Source organism: Thalia democratica, chromosome 5 (genome assembly GCF_965202585.1).
Source record: "Thalia democratica chromosome 5, ktThaDemo2.hap1.1, whole genome shotgun sequence".
Taxonomy (NCBI): Eukaryota; Metazoa; Chordata; class Thaliacea; order Salpida; family Salpidae; genus Thalia; species Thalia democratica.
The window spans coordinates 41,326,953-41,344,913 of NC_139169.1; the positions used below are offsets into that span (position 1 = coordinate 41,326,953).

Here is a 17,961-nt window from a genome sequence, read left to right on the forward strand (position 1 = left end):
ACAAAGTTTATCAAGAGTTAATTATTTTTGTTAGGATAATGAATTTAAAACTTTTCTTAAAATACCAAAAAATAGTATTTAAAATAATAAAACAATTTACTTATGTTCGTTAACATCTGTACTTATTTCAAAAACCAGTAGACAGAAAAAAAATTAACTTTTAGCTAGAATAATATTATTTAGGTATTCAAAAACTTTTTAAATACATAAAATATTTTTTTAGTTTTAAATAACCAAGTCTTTTTTAAAAGTATATTTTATATATTACTGAATAAGTCTCAAGCTGCTTTAGTTTTATTCTTTTATTTTACTAATAATAATTAGTAGTTTAAAAAAAATTTCAAACATATTAAAAACAAAAACTCTACTAAATAATTCATAACGAGATAAAAACTAAATTAATAAAAAGTTTATGAACTTTTTATTTCTGGCATCTTCTAGTTTATTATTAACTGGTTACTAACCAGTGGCTAGTCATCACTGTTAACTGTGATAAAATTATTTAAGTAACAGATGATGCAACAAACCAAAAGTAAACTGCGTAATAAAAATAGGATAACAGTTTTTTTTTGTTTAACAGAGTATTCTGAGTTCAAAAAGTTAGAAAAAATGTTTTTAAGTTAAATTAAAACAAAGAAGTAGGAAGCATAACATTCAAACATTAACAACAACTAAGCTTAAAATTTTATAATTTTAAAACTACTAAAACTGCGTTTAAACAACTAAAGCTGTATAATAATATTTAAAGCATGTTTACAGCCTAAAGCGCAACGTAACTTTTTAGTGGCTTTAAACAAAATACTTTAAAAAAAGATGTAACTGTCTACTTAAATGTTACAGTAATTACATTCAATAATGTATAACTAAACCTAAAAATAAACTTATCAAACACTTTGAAGAACAAGTAGTATAAGTTATTTATTAAGTTCACATAAAGTATAGGTTAAAAAAAATAAAGTAAGATGCTCTCACATATTTATGCTTTACTTTTAAAATTTAGTAAAATAAAAAACTTTATACGTCAAATAGTTTAATCACTTTGTCATTAAAGATGAAACCACATCATGGTATTAATTTTTAAATTCAAGAAAAACTAACTAAAAAACTTTAAATAAAGAGTATTAACAGAGATTTATCACTAAAAAGATATAATAGAAAGATAAGAAACCTGCCCTTACAACCGAAGCATTTTTTCAACGAAAAAAAAACATAAAATAAAAACAAACAAAACTGAATAAAAAAAACTTAACACGTATTGTATACATAAGTATTTTTAAAACAGGCTAATTTAAATTAGCTTGCTATTTTACGTCGTAACTGTAAATTTGAATTAAAAAAAAAACGTTTGCTAAGTTTATTTTCTTTTTTCTTTGATGATTTCGTGTTGAATGTAACACCAACCGGCTAGTACTTGTATATATATATATTTTAATAAAAAGCAAACAACTACTGACAATGTTTGCAGACAACGTTATGCCGGCTTTTGTAAAAGCAAACAACGCGGCATAACATTGTCAGCAAACATCAGTAATTGTTACTTTTTGTATATAAAAGTTATATATAACAAGTACTAATCGGTTGTTGTTACATTCAATACATAATTATTGATCATGTTAATTACATAAATTAAAATTCGTTGTTAAATCTAACACAAAATTTAGTTTTTAGAAGGTTTTAGTTTAAGAATATTTTCAAAGCATCTACCTAAAACAATTCTTAATGCAACTATTTTTTTTATATAACTCATACGTTTTTAAACTAAGTTTATAATATTTTAAGACGTACACCATCAGAATATTATTGTTGTTAGTATCTTAAGATATTATACTTATAAGTTTTTCATGTGTTCAGCTTAAAAATTTCTTTTAGCACTAGAAATAAAATATAAAATAAAAATAGGGGACTTTGTATAAAAGAAGAGTTTAAGCCACTTTAATTTTTATTTACATGAGTATAATTTACAGTTGACTGATTTAAAAAAGGCAAAAAAAAATTATACGTTCGAAAACTGTATATCTATTAATAATATTCATTTTAATTTTCGAGGTAAGTATTATAGAAATAAAAGGTTACACAAAACATTGAGCTTAAGACTATTAAAGCCAATTTCTAATGAAATTTTACTAAGAAATACTTTGGTGATAAAAGAAGCTGATAAAGATTAACAAAGTTAATTAGGTTAAAAATTTTAATATTAATTTAGTTTATCAACTAACAAAATTTACATATTTTTGGAAATATCAAAAAACTATTTTTTGAGTTCGTTTTTCTTAAATATTTTGCTCAAAAAGAAGTGGTCATTCGGCTATCTTCAGCAAAACTGAGGTGTTACAACTTGACTGCATCGCACGACCATCAACAAGTGACAATGCAGATCGCAAATTGTCAAATGAACTGTTACTGATGCGGTGCAGTCTAATGCGTACTTAAATATACTGACGTAATTATAAGTTAATATTTATATAGCTTTGAAACAAAAACTATATGAAAAAAAAAATTATGTAAAAAATATTATCTTTTTTAAGAACAAAAAGTATAACGACTACAAAAAATATTTAATAAATTTTTAAATTAATAAAAATATTAGTAACAGCTTTTACTTTTAACAAAACACTAAAAATATATGCTGTCAATTAATTAAGATTTTAAAGAGTTTATAAGCAGAACTTATTATACTGTAATGAATCGAAGTAATGTTTAATTTTTGTTATGGTCAGTTTAACTTTTTGTGAAGATATTCAATGTTAAAAATACAACATACAATTTATTTTATTTCAAAAACTTTTCACTGCAACCTTCTACAATATATAGTTGTAAATAAGGAAAGAAATCAACGCGACTAGTAGTGCTAAGCTAGCATAAGATTGCTTTTTAATTTTATGAAAAGTTGGATGAAAGTCAACAAGATCTTGATTTTGAGATGCTTTTTTGTTTTTGTATAGAAACTCTATATCTGGAACTGGTTTTCCTAAAAACTCAAAAACTGGTTTTCAACCATCTTATAAGTTTACAACTAAAAGCTTGTCTTTTGAGCAGTTCTGTAATTTTCAATAAGTTGTGACAAGTATTAGATAAAAATTTGTTAGTTTACCGTAAAATAAAACATTTTAAAGTATAAGCAGTAAACTTTTTGAACTAACATCATGACTAGAACCAAACTTTTCAGAAGTATTTAAAAAAAAAAGTAGTTGAATATAGAATATGGCACATTTAAGTCACAATAATGTCTTTTTTAATTTTGCAGGGGTCGGCAAACTGCGGTCCGTAAAGAAAACATCTTTACGCAAGATACTTCACAGCAAAAAACGTATTTTTTAACAATTAGATATTTTTTTATTGTAAAGAATTAAATTTAGGCGGTTTAATTTATAAATATTCTTTATAAGGGCTCTAGTATTGCTTAGTTAACTCGTTTTTGTTTTAAATAAGTACTTTCGCATTAATTACTAGAACTATTTTTAAATAACTGCGGTCCGCGAAGATTTTTTATACAGTGCGGCCCGCGAGCAACTGTTTCTAGAAAAAAAAAAATCCGCGACTTAGATAAAGCTGCCGTCCTCTGGATTGTTGTTATAAAAATATTTATATTGAGCAAATCAAACTTAAATAAACACAGTATAAAAGAGAAATTGGTCGTGAAATAACTACTTGTTGTTTGATTTAATATGAACCAGTTAAGAATTTACTCAGTTTAAAACTAAATAAATTTATATAATAAATAATATTAAGTTTAAAAACTGATTAGCCACCGTAAAACTTAAAATTTCTAACCATAAGTCTAACTTTTTGAAATCATTGTATCATTGTTTTGTTTTTAATAAATAGGAAGCAGGGATTAAAAACTTAATTTCGTTTGTACCGCAGATGAAAATAAAAATAGAACATACTACAAAACTTTCAGAAAATTGCTCAAAATTTATGGTTGTAATTAATGGCGCACGAAAAAATCCTTCTTGTTATCGAGTCGCACACCACGCATACCTTTTAACGTTTTGTCCAGATAGCTTGTTTTAACCTGATTAACAACAGATAAACGTATTTTATTAAGAACCACATTCGGGTTACTAAAATAAATCATTTAATTTATGTTTTAGTCTAAATTAGGGGTTGCGAATGTTTCCAGTCGGCGAGCCAAACTGGAAAGTTTATTTCTTGCGTGAGGGACTGTCTGTGTCCCATAAATTTAAATTCTTAAAAAATTTTTTAACAAGCCATATCTAAAAAAGTCATATATATTACAATAAAAACGGTGTTAAGTTAACCTTATTAACTATCTAAAAACGATATTTTTCTTTTCGCAAAACAACTTATATTTTTTGAGAAGTGAATATATTAAATTTAGAATAAAATAATTTTTAGTAAGCTCTAAAATTCATTTTCTATAGTTTTAATGCAAATTTGTTTTACCATCATAATCTTAATAGCTAAATCTATAACTGCTTTTTTATTCTTTTCAAATATAAACTGTTTTTAAAGTGTGGCCTCTTTAAAACATTTTTCAAGAATTTGAATTGTCTGAATTTGAATTATCTTGTTACCCTTAATGGAACCAAACATTTTAAATAAGTTTAAATCACAAAAACTAATCAATTACCAATTATATACTTAGTTTTACTATATCAATCAAGTGTAAGTTTAAAATATCTTGTAAGTTTTTCCATACAACTTTTTAAAATCTTCATTTCAAACACCACAATATCTTATGTAAGTTTTAGAATTTAGTTAAGCGGATCAGATATACATGCTTTGGGTATTCTTATTATGGTAAACCATTAAATTAGCTGTACTGTTAAAAACAAATTATAAAAAAAAATGTTAAATGCATACAACAAAAGTAGTACAAAAAACAAATAATCATAATCGTTAAAAAATTGTAAGTTTGGAGTTAAAAGTTTTAATGAAGCTTTTTGAATTGTAAAATACAACTATGTTAAGTTTACTTTATTTGATTAAATAACGATTCAAATTTGGACAATTAAAACTCCAAAACTTTAAATTCTTAAGAGATGTTTAAAGGGCAAAAAACAAGAATTAGAATATATAAAAAAAAAGTGTTTGTAAGTCTCGTTAATAAATTTATGTCAGTAAAAAAATTTAAAAAATAAGTTTGTTTAAAGAAAATTGTAAAAATTATTCAAAAATGCTATATTTAAAAAATCATTTTCGCCATCACTCAAAAAACACTTTTAATTTTGCTAAATGAAAAAAATGGTTTGTAGTTTTTGATAAGACCTGAGTACTTATGAAATAAATATATATTATTTTGTAAATTTCGGTCCTTTAATTTTTTCTGAAAAACTTGAATTCCCCGATTTGAATAGTGGTGCACTTCAAATGGCTTGATTATATGTATTTAAAAATATTTTTGATAAACATTATTGTTTATTGAACGAAAAAAATAGCGCTCAAATATTTGGTCCAAGGACTTGGTGTACAAAAAAATCTTTCGGTTATCGAGTCATACACCAGGATACAGTTTAAAGCAGGGTTTCCCAAACTCATTTTATAAATCGCCCCCTTTTCAGAAATTCGAAAAATAATCGCCCCCCCACGATTTTACAAAGTAGTTTTACTCTTGAGTAGAAACTTTTGAGCCGAAAAAGTTGTGTTCGAAATGTAATTTAGTCTGGTACTTCTTATGCACGCACTTTTGGGCTGTGTTCAAAGTAATTTACAGGGCTTGAGAAAATAATTTACATTTGTTTTCTTATAAACCCAGTTAAGTGTATTAAAATACTTAATTACTAAAAAGCCTTGTGTAATTTGTAATTAATCTTGTTTAGATATGAACTGTTTTAAAACTAATGAAACTTTTAGGGTAGTGGTGGACAACTTTTGTAGTCAGCAATTCATATATACTAAAAAATCTTTTCTAGTTTCAACTCGTTTAAAAAATGTAATTGCTGGCTGCATAATTCGAAAATTAACATATAAGAAAATTAAAAAACTCGAGCAAAATTGTAATAAAATTAATTAGTATTATTCTGATCTAGGAAATACTATTGTGAACTGAAAACCAAATTGAAAGTGTATTTCAAAATACTAAGTTTCAAAAAACTAAATTTTGATTCTTTTGCACAATTAGTTTCCAAGTTACTTAGCATGTCGATATTTGACTGGATCTTAACCGTACGTTACCCATCTGAAATCTTAATTTAAACCTGACATTATAATAATCTCTCATATAACGAATTTCGGACATTTAGAAGTTAATACTAAGTAACTTGTTTAAGCCGCACAAAGTACTAAAATTATTTTATAAATAGGCTTATTCTAAAATTACTATACCAGAGATTAGGAAACTATAAAAAATAAACAGTTTATATTACACATAATAAAATAAATAATAAAACATAATTTATGATCTAGTTTGAGAAAGTTTGACCGACTGGTTGATTATCTCACATGAAAAGTGGTTTCATCAACAGCTTCAGTTAATGAAGTAAAGTTATTAATTTTAATGCTAAGATATGTTATAAGCAAGTTACTTGTAAAGTAAAAAAAATAATTTTAAACTTTATAAACTACATGTTTTGTAAAAGAATATCATTAAAAAGTATTTGACTTGGAATAACCTTTAGGAAACTAAACCTTAATTTTAACAATTTATTTTTTTTATATATATTCAAAAAAAAATCAAAAGTTTTACAGTTAATTCTGTGAACAGAAAGCAATCGATAAAATTCTTTTAATTAGCTTAAAGTCTTGTTTTGTAACTACAGCAGTCTTTTTAATGGCTTATTTAATACTGTTTTAAATTTTTTTTTTAGTCATTAGCCTATGATAATTTACCACAAGAAAATAGTGAAAAACTAAAAGCTAGTGTTGAACTATTAAAATAAACAACACATTCTAATTGCTAACATATAAAAAATTAAGATAAAACAAAAAACATATTTATTAATAATTTAAAATTCCTTAATGTATGGGTTTTTTAACGATAATAAATCTAGTTAGAAAATAAAATTGAGTTTAAGAATCTTTTAAATGAAAAATTTGAATTAATTTCAAAAATAGACCTCAAATCTATACTATTTTAAAACAAAAAAAACTTAAAATAAAAACTTTAATGGTCATCAAAATTTATTCATTTATACAGATTAAACAAGTAATAACAAGAAAAATTCAAACAAACACTTTAATCACTATGCTATAAAAACTTTTAATGTAATGTAAAACGACAAATATAAACTACAAAATTAACCAGGTCAAAATAAAACTAATATCAAATTTAAAACATAGATGATTTAATAAATACAGTAGAATTCCGCTTGAGTTGGCACTTTGAACGAAATCAAAATGTGCAAACTCAAAAATTATTACCTTTTTTTTTACAAAATGATAAATTTAAATATATTATATGCAATAACGTTATGCATAAACATAAAACCAACTAAAACATAAAACAAACATTCATTAAAAAATAGATCTATATAAGATATTAAATATCATGTATTTTTTGTTTTATTAATACGTAGTTAGTAATAGACTTTATTTAAGTTAAATTTTAGAAAATATAAATTTGCACTTTTTTTTTTGGGTAAAAAGTGCGTACTCAAGAGGAAGTCTACCGTAATTAATATTTATAAGGCATTATGCGAATCTGTTGTAGAATAAATAACTTAATAAAATTTTATTATAAAAAGACTCCTTAAATACAATACAAACCAGGTTAAATAAAAAGTATTTTGAAAGATTAAATAAAACAAAAAAAAATTCATAAAATAATGTCTGCTACTGAAGTCTAATATCATGTGAAGGATGAGGTTCATGACTGCTTGCAAGTTTTTCTTATCTGATTCTTAATCAGTAATAAAAAGCCTCCTTTACAAATATCTAGATTAGATCTCTTGCTCAAGATGTTGATAACTGATCTGAAAGCTTTCTCAACAACATAGCTAAAAGTAAAAACTATAAACAACAATCTATATTCCTCTCAAATGATTGGATACTTTTGCCTTAGTTTTTGTTGAGTCCAAAAGCTTTTATTTCGTTCTTTGGAAAAATTCACTTTTAGTTCAAAGTCAGTCACTTTTCAAAATACAATTGGAAATATCATGAGGTAATATAACTATCACCTCATGATATTTCCAATTGTTTTTTGAAAAGTCACTAAGTTAAAATAAGAAATAAAGTTATACAGGGTTGCCAATTTACCTAGGAACTTAATAATATATAACATAGATTTTTATGAACGATTTATGATCCTAAATAACATATACGTCAGGTTTAAAAATGGTGAGAGGGATTCCGATCGTCTATGATCTATGTAATTGTTAAATAAGAAAATATATGAATGAAAATATGTAATTTACTTGAAAGTAGGAGTCATAAGCACTTGATTTTTGTCTCTATATTTTACATGAATAAAATAAAGATTTTTTGTTTAAGTTTTACCTCAGATTTAAATATTTATTAGCAAGCTAAAATTAGTAAAATAGCAATTTAAAAATTGAAAATTTTATGACAGCCCAAAATTTCAAAATCGCCCCCTTTTCGCCCCCTTACTAGTTATCGCCCACCCTTTCGCCCCCTTACTAATTATCACCCCCCGACTTTCTAAAATCGCCCCCAGGGGGGCGATATCGCCCACTTTGGGAAACCCTGGTTTAAAGTCATGTTCAGGACATTGTTAAGTAAGTTCATTTAAAATTATGGTATTAGTATCAAGTTATAAAAAAAACTTTACTTTAAAATAAAGTTATAGATTATTTTTAATTAAACTGGTTGTTGAAAACCTTGTACTTTCAAAATTTTAAGATAATTTTTAAGTTGTAAAAATCGTTAAATAAAACATTTAAAAAAGCTAACATTAAAAATAGTATAAAGATTAAAACAAACTTATTGTTTTAATTAAATTTAAAAAAATGTCTTTAAACTTTACACAAACCTTTAATTCTAAAAATAATCAGTTCTTTAGGAAAATTAGATGTTTGTGTAAGTCTTATTTTACTAATTTGAGTTTTTATGTTTAATTTATTTGTAGTTTAATAAATTTGTGGACACAAGAAGATTGAATTATATATATTAGTTAATATTCGTCGGCTTTTAAAGAATAATTACTTTATTAAACTTATTTTTAAGCAAGTTAAGAAATATTTTCTATTTGATTTGGCTTTTACTATTTTTTATTTCATAAACTGCCCTGATTAAGTTAAAATATCTTGTTTGTAAACATTAAAGTTAGTTTTAGCTTAGTAATTTGTAAATATTCAAAACTTGTGCCAAACATCTAATTCAAGCAAATAATATACAGTTTTGTAATTAATTCTTGAATAGAAGGGCTTATTTTTAGTTCTTAAAACAAATAAAGTTTCTTTTTTTAGTGTTTAAATTAACAATTTACTTGTCCTAACTTCCAAGGTGTCTCAAATAAATTACCTAATAAACTAAAAGTATTTTACTTGAATACAGACCTAATTTGATGTATTTATTATAATTCTAACTCTTAAGAACCTTAAGATTTCATTGAAAAAAAAATCAGTACTACATAGTCTACAAAAGTTCTACGTTTTGATTGAATCATGATTTAAATGTTCAGTCTTTTTCTTTTAAAAATATTACAGGATTGTTTTGCCTAATAACCCTGATATTATCAAAATTTTAGCTTTGTCATTTTACTGGTTAAAATTTTAGAATCTATTTTTAACAAATTGTTTAGTTTCTTTAGCCTTTTTTACCAAAATAGTTGTCAATATTGCCTTATTATAACCTGTTGGTAAGGAATGACTTTTGAAACTCCCTGAGGAACATTGCAAGATCAAAACAAAGTGATCGAAACATATACAGAAAAAATTAGAAAAGTGCCTGAATTTGTCCAAAAAGTGCTTTTCAGTTGCAAGTGAATCAGATAAAATTTCTTTATTTAATTATATGATTATTGTAGCCTTTATAAAAAACTAAAAAATAAAATTTTCATCACAAAAAAACATTAATAATGAAAGTTTTTTATTGTTTTCTTTTATAATAAAATTTTTATATTTTAATTTTTTTAAAATTTGTAATGATAGATTTTTCTAAATATTGCAAGGATCATTTCCTAAAATTTTAATCTCAAAAAACAAATGATAAGGTAAATTTTAGTGATTTATATTTATTAGCTGTTTTAGTTTGCGCCTCCCTATAAGTAACCTATTTTACTCTCCATGCTATATCTTGAAAATATTTTGATTTTAAAAATTCTATAAAAAGCAGTTTGTAGCTCACTTAAAACTGTACAAAATAAGATCAAGTTGTGAAGGGTTTGCCAAACATTAAAAAAAGGCCCCCTATAAAGAAATAAAAAAAGCTATGGCCCCCTCCAACATCATTCCTCAAAAAGCTACCATTAAAAACGCCTAAGACTTTTTTGCACTTCATTATTAACTCTAAAATATCTAGTGTAAGTTTCAAATTATGGCCTTGTGGCCCCCTAAATTTTTTCCATAGTATCTAGTACAGTGCATATTCACTGATCCGGACACGTTTGGCACAATCTTTCTGTAAAAATGTTCGGATAAGTAAAAAAAAATTAATTTTTTCATATAGTGATATAACTGCCCCATATAATGCAATGCATAATAGAAGTGTTATAATAAAAACAAATACATAGTAAACGTGAGAAATGTATAATAAAATGATAAATAATAAAAGCTAAATTTTAGGTTAATTAATTCATTTTTTTAAAGTAGATAAACATCAGACTTACTAACCCTTTGCAACAATGTACGTTTTTTGAGGGTCAAGCAAGTAAAATTTATCATTTGTAATTCCAACTGCCCTAACTATTAATTGAAAAAATTGTTTAAAAGAAAATATAAATTAAAAAAATTAAATGATTAAATTAAAAATATCTTAACTGACTTACTACATGCTTACAGATTAATGATAACTAAGCTAGTTTTGAACAAAGATAGAATGTAATCTTTAGTAGTATTATTACGTCATAATTTTAGATAAAACTGTAGAATTTATAAAATCTATAAAAAATTTCTAACAGCATAGGAGCTTAAATATTTGTATCATACAAAAATATTAGAGTTTAATATTGAAATTTTTTTGAATATTCTTCTGACTGAAACTGTCCGGATAAGTGAGCGCCCGAATAAGTGAAGTCCGGATAAGTGAATAAGCATTGTATAAGTTTCAAAACTACCATTCAAAACACTTAAGACCTTTTTTTGCTCTTCATCATCAACTCCATAAGATCTAGTGTAAGTCTCAAATTATGACCTGAAAAGTTACTTGGAATGAAAAATGATATAAACCAACTGGAAGCATTGCTATTAAAGCCATGGGGTAGTCAATTTTTTTTTAGGAAATGTAACATTTTCTTTTATGTAAAAGCTTAAATTGTGTACAATAAAGTACTTTTTGATACACTTTTGAGATAAAGTCATTTAAGTAAAAATGTTTCCAGCATAAATAATATACCTTATAATACGAATTTCCTTAGAGTTTTGAAAATATATTAAACGTGTTTTTCCTTTACTTCATAAGCAATTGTCCTCAATTTTTCAGAGAATGTTCATTGTGTTATAAGAAAAAAAAATTGTGAGAATTTAAATAGTGTATAAATATATATCTATATGATTATCAGGCAACTCATTAAAGTTGCTTTTTTTAATCAAATATGCAAATAATTACATTCAAATGTGCATATTTTAGCTACTCAAGGCTAATTTTACTATACATTTTATCACAAAAGTTTAATTTAGTTACATATTCCCTATGAATCCACTGAAAGAGAAAAAACTGTTGGAACAACACCTTATTGGTTGAGACTGCTCATGTTGAAGTAGACAGTTGCCTTAACATCAGTAAGCTTTCCAAAACTGGCAATAAGTTGTGCTTTTTGTTAGTAGTAGACTGGGAAGGTCTTAAGCAGACCAAACAAAATAATAAAATTGTCAGAATTGTATTTAGTTTTTTACTATTGTGTTTGCTGTATTTTAATGGTGCATTGTTAACAAGCTAGCTAAATAGTATCATACCTAGTTTGTTCAAAATACAAGAGGTCCACTTATATTTACAAGTTGATCTTATTGTTTTTAGTTTTTAAAGTTATCTGATACTTCTACATTTGTAAAGAATTTGTATAAGTTTAAAAAAAGTAGGGTGCTTAAGTATTAAGTTAAAGATTTTTTATGCAATGTTCACACTAATAGAAGAAAAAACTTTATAATTAAAAATCTATCTTTGTCACTATTTTATATTTACATTTACAAATCTATCAGTTTGTTGTTAAGTTATTTTAAATGTTTTTATTAAAATTTTTTATTAAAAAAGTTATTTTTTTTTCACTTCAACATTTAAACTTGAAGACCATATTTAAAGAATATATTCTGAAAATTAATATTTTTAAAGCTATAAATACTTGATACAGATCATTATTTATAAAATACAGTTATATTTTAATAAAGTTTACATTGTTTCTTGCATTGACCTTAAGGGCGTAGGAACATTTATTCACAATTTGATCACTTTTTTCACAATTTGATCTTATTTTGTTGATTTTCAACTCGGCTACAAGTTGCTTTTACAGATTAAAAAAATGAAATTGAGATGTATTTAGTCAAAATCAAAGACTACAATAGGGTTCTTATGGGAGGTACAAACTAAAAAGGCAAAAAAAATATTTTACTAGAAATCTGTCTTCTCCTACATTTTTTGAGATAATTACCTCAAACTTTCAGTAAAATCTCCTTGCAATATTTAGAAATTTTTTACGTTACAAAGTTCAATAAATAAAAAATTGTGACAAAAAAGAGATATTTTTTTATACAAATTTTTACATACAATTTTTTCTAAATAAGATTAGATTTTTGTAAATATTACTAGGAAAACTTCCTGAAAATTTAAGGTAAATATCTCAAAAATTCTAGTAGGAAATATATTTTTAGTGGTTTCTATTTATTTGCCGTTTTAGTTTGTGACCCCATTTAGAAACCTATTGTAGTCCCCAACTTTCACCAGCTATATCTTAAAAATTGTTATTAATTTTAAAAGATCTGTAAAAAGTAATTTGTAGTTTATTTAAAACTCAACAAAAAACTCAGATCAAATTGTTGACAAATTAACTCTCCCTCTATGCCTTTATTTTATACTTGTTAAAACTAAATATTCTTATCATTTAGTTGAAATCTTGTTTCTTATAAAACATTACTTATAGTTTGTTTTTATTTTTCTAGCGTCTGTTTTTTAGCACATATAATAAGTTTGGTCTGTTTTTTTAAATATTCTAAATGTTTTTTTTTAGCTTAAAAAATGATTCAAAATAGTTACTAAAGTATCAACATTTGAAAATGAGAGTTTGCCTAAATGACAATTTTAATGATTTTTTGTTTAAAATATAACAACTGCTAATAAAAAAACGTAATATTCTGTTTGACTCTTTTGCTACACTTTGTTTCAGCTTTCCCGCACTTGGTGTCAATAAAGAGTTACTTGAGCAGTTCCGTGAGTGTTATTTTTAAAACAATAAAAGCTTTTCTACTTAGTGTATCATATAACAGATAAGTTAGCACGTTTGTACTTCCTTTGTAGCAAAGATAAATTGAAGAATTACATACTAGTTTGTGAAAAAAGTTTCTTTGCAGCAATTTTTACTCAGTAAACTGGTAGAAATTTTTATAAATAATAATGTCATAACAGCTTATAGTTATATGTTTTAAATGATAATTGATGTAGCATTTTCGAAATATCTTTAAAACATATTTAGACTAGATCATAAGTTGAATATTTTGTTGAGTAAAAGTTAGTTTAAATGATATTTTAAAATCTGTTTATTGATTTATGATAAATGTTTTTTAATTTGAATTACAATGTTAATTTTCATTTGGTAAAATATTAATTGTAGCAATTGTTTAATTAAGTTATATTACGCCTTGAAAAGAAAAGGTTCTCAGTTGAGTTTATATTCAATTAAGTTTATAATCAATATATAAATTATATTTAAATTAAACTTTATAATCACTCAGAATGCTTTGTTAGTTTTAAATGCATCAACATATTATATTGTATATGATTTTTGTTTTCAGCAAATTTAAATAAGTAAACTGTTGAAAGAAATAAAAAAATAAAATCAAAAAATAAATCTGCTGACATGAGCTGGGCTAAAGAAGAATGGAAGGAAGGACTTACTCCGAACGTCCTCAACAAAATCCATTCTCTGGAAGATCAGAATGTGCAGCTTAAAAGCGATTTGAAGCAGAAGCAGTTTAACTGTGATAGTTTGCAGGCTTCCGTAGATAAATACGTTAGTTTTTTAACTTAGTTATTTTCAATTTTATTATCATTGTATGTTTGTTTTGTAGTTGAATAAGAGAGCAATGCTTTGCAACATAATTGCAAAATAAGCTATGTATTCAACTTACACCTAACTTTCAGAAGCAACAATTATCAACAAATAGAAGTCAAAACGATGTCTTGACAAGGCAGGTTGAAAATTTAGAGGAAACATGTGAAAAATTTCAACTAAAAGTAAGTTAATTTGTACTATATATGTCTTTTAAAACTGTTTTTATAGAATTTATTTATACTTTATTGATTACTTAAAAATGTATATTTAAAAATTTATGTACTTTTTTTTTAACTTGATTAAATAACTTCATTTTATAAATGATAGTCTTAATTTGAATATAATTATTTTTGTGTAATAAATAATTACAACTAAATTAAAATAAGGACATCTGTCTCATTGAAATTCAAAATTTTTGTTTTTGTCTATTCTAAAAAAGGTTTTAGATTAACCACCAAACTTTATAGATAGAAAAATTTCAATCAGAAGATAGTATGTTGAAGAAGAAAGCCTTAAAGTTACAGCAACAGTTATTGAACAGCCAGAATGTGCTAAATAAAGATGCAGAAAATGTATGTTTTGCATTAAATTTCAAATTGTTTTTAAAGATAATAAAGTTGTAGTTTGATTTAATAGTTTGACTAGTGAATTTATAATTTGAAGACTGAATGTAAAATTCAATAAGTTTATAATGTTAAAATATATAAGTTGTCTTCAATTTACGTTTACTAACTTTTGAATAAATTTTTATGATGAGTTGAAATAAAATATATAAACAGCATTAGCTACTTTTAAATATTTAATAAAAAAATGTTTTCCAAATTCAATATATTATGTTAAAAAGATGATAATACTCTTTTACACAAACAAATTAAATTTTAATATTATGTGTAAAAGAAATAAATTAATCGAGTAAAGTTTCAAACAATCATACGTAGATAATTATACAGCACATATAACTAAAAGAGAAGTCGTTTGTTGTAATTGTGTAACTAGTTTTGCTTCAGCACTTAAAATTTAAGCAATATAGATTTTTACTAAGTAAAAAACTACCTACTGGCTCATACACAGCATTAACAATAGAGTTATCTATGAAACTTTTTGACTGCAGTTTCCTGTGCACAACCGCTCAAATTTCTCATCACGCTTCAGCTCTTAATAAGTTTGCTGTAAAATTGCGCGCACGTGCTTTTTATACAGATCAAAGAAGGGTCAAAAATAGTAAAAAAAAAGTTTTGATTAAAATAACATTTTTTTGTAAAGTTAAATTTTTTTTCGTCTAGCCTTTGAATTAAAGTAAATAATATATTAAGCACTCTAAAAGTAGTTGTTTTGAAAGTAGTTTAATGAATATAATAAAATTATACAAAAGAAAGTAAGTTTATATGTGTCATGGTACATAATTTAGTAAAAAGGTCATTATTAAAATCCTTGTAAAAAAGCTAAAAAAATCCTTATCAGTAATAATTAATAAAAACTAAAAATACTCATAAGAAAAATGCAAAGCCACCTTGTAGGTTTGAAGCAGTTTTTATAAAGGTAATAATGCTTAAATTTAATATTGTATGTGAAAGTATTGAACATTTAGTTAATCCTTGAAAAAGGTTTTCTTAACATTTTTACATAATTAACTTATTATATATTTATTATTAACTAATTATTAACTTATTTATTATTTATTATATTATATTAACTTATTTTATTAATAACTTATTATATTATTAACTAATTAAGTAACAGCTCTAAATTAATTTGAAATCACTTATGCAGTTTTAATCTAAGTTTTTGATGCTGTGTATAAAAATTAAGGTGTAACATATATTTGGTTTGTACGAAATAAACTTTGTTATGTTAAATAGTTTTGAAATGTTTTTTTATTTATCAATGCCTGAACATAGATAAAATTTTATATTTGATGCGTGAAACTCACCTTTCGTTAACTTTTTTAAGATGTAACGGTTAAGAATTTTGAGATAATAAATTAAAATTTTTAATTTGCATTTAAAGCATCACCAAAAACTTGTAATAAAACTTATTGAATTGTTATCTAATTAAGTGTTTAGCCTCTTTAAATACTTAAACTGTTTAAATTTTTAAAATAAAAAGACTGCTTTATTTCTCACTGCTTATAAGCATATAAACTAACAAGTTGAAAAAATTTTTCAACTACTAAACTTTTAATAGCAACTACGAAATGAAACTTAAAATGAAATACCAAGCTGTTAGCTTATACTCAGTTTATTATTTTTGAAACGTTTGTCTTCAAAAACATATTTAATGAAACTTTAAATTTTAAATCCAAATTTAATTGGAAATTTATGTTTTTACACTGCTACCTTTCTAAAAATTTTTGATTTGCATAAAAAATTTGTGTTCATTCAATTTTATACAGTACTAAGTATTTTTCGTGAATTAAATAATAATTATTAGGTTGTTTTTGGTTTTGATAACTAGCATAAATTTTTTTTTTTTTTGTAAATGTATTTTGGAAAAGTTAATTTTGTCAACAGTTATTATTTTGTCTTTAAGAGCTAACACAATTTTTTCACAGTTAAGTTCAATGTTAAACGTGGTCAATACAGAAGCTAAAGTTAAACAAGATACAAAAAGTAAGTGATTATAACAAGGTTTTATCAATGCTTTAAAAGTAACTTATGATTAAATTAAAAAAAAAGATAGAAGCTCGTTTAATTTTTTTTTTACCTTAAGTGTAGTTTACACTTTTCAAAGAAATTAAAAGGCTACTTTAGATTTAGAATTAAAATAACTTATTTAAAATCCTTTTGCAATTTTGTTTAAGTTTATAACTTATTTCAAATTAATGCTAAATTTTAATGATTTTTGTAACTTCTTGTTGTTTTTATATGTACATTCTACATGTTTCACAAAAAATATAAGCTATTTACAAAACTGGCTTGTTTTAATCGGAGTTTGTAAATTGTATATTTTAAATGTTAATCTGAAAATACTCTTAATAAAAGAATACTTTATAGTGTTGATTTTAAAGTAAATACATTTTATTTGTTAAATAGATAGTTTAAATAGGTGTTACTGATACATTAACTGCTTTTTATTTAACAACTTTATTACTTTGAACTAAAAAATAACTTCATCCACGTTAGTAGGAAAAATTTTAATAAAATAATGGTCTAAAAATACAGTTAAGTTATTTAAAAACCATAAAGAAAGATATTTGAGCGGTAAGCTGTTGTATGATTACTACTGTATTATGACGCAATAGAACGATCAATATATATATACTATAATTATCGTTTCAAACGTGTCTCCGTAGCGCAATGGATAGCGCGCTGGACTTCTAATCCAGAGGTTCCGGGTTCGAGTCCCGGCGGAGATGCGTAGGGTAGCATGGCCGAGCGGTCTAAGGCGCTGGATTAAGGCTCCAGTCTCTTCGGAGGCGTGGGTTCGAATCCCACTGCTGCCATTACTTTTTGAACAAATTTTAATTATATAATTTTATATTAAGAAGCTAGTGTATAACGAATTAAAAAAACTTTGCGAACTTAACTTTACACGAGCAATTTATCTCTTAACCTTAAGCCTATAAACGTTAAGTTCTAAAAATTATCCATTTGAGCATAAACTTAACTCATTTATATTTTAATCAGCATTTATAACCTTCATTTTTTTTAATTTACACGTACTCTATATGCACACGTTTGCAA

General features: G+C 24.6%; 2 non-coding genes across 2 annotated transcripts; both read left to right on the plus strand.

The window, feature by feature from the left end:
• The first annotated feature begins 17,560 nt into the window (after positions 1 to 17,560).
• On the plus strand, positions 17,561 to 17,633 carry Trnar-ucu (transfer RNA arginine (anticodon UCU)). Its single transcript has one exon. It is a non-coding gene; the product is annotated as a tRNA-Arg (tRNA).
• A 5-nt stretch (positions 17,634 to 17,638) lies between these two features.
• Positions 17,639 to 17,720, plus strand: Trnal-aag (transfer RNA leucine (anticodon AAG)). Its single transcript has one exon. It is a non-coding gene; the product is annotated as a tRNA-Leu (tRNA).
• Positions 17,721 to 17,961: the final 241 nt, after the last annotated feature.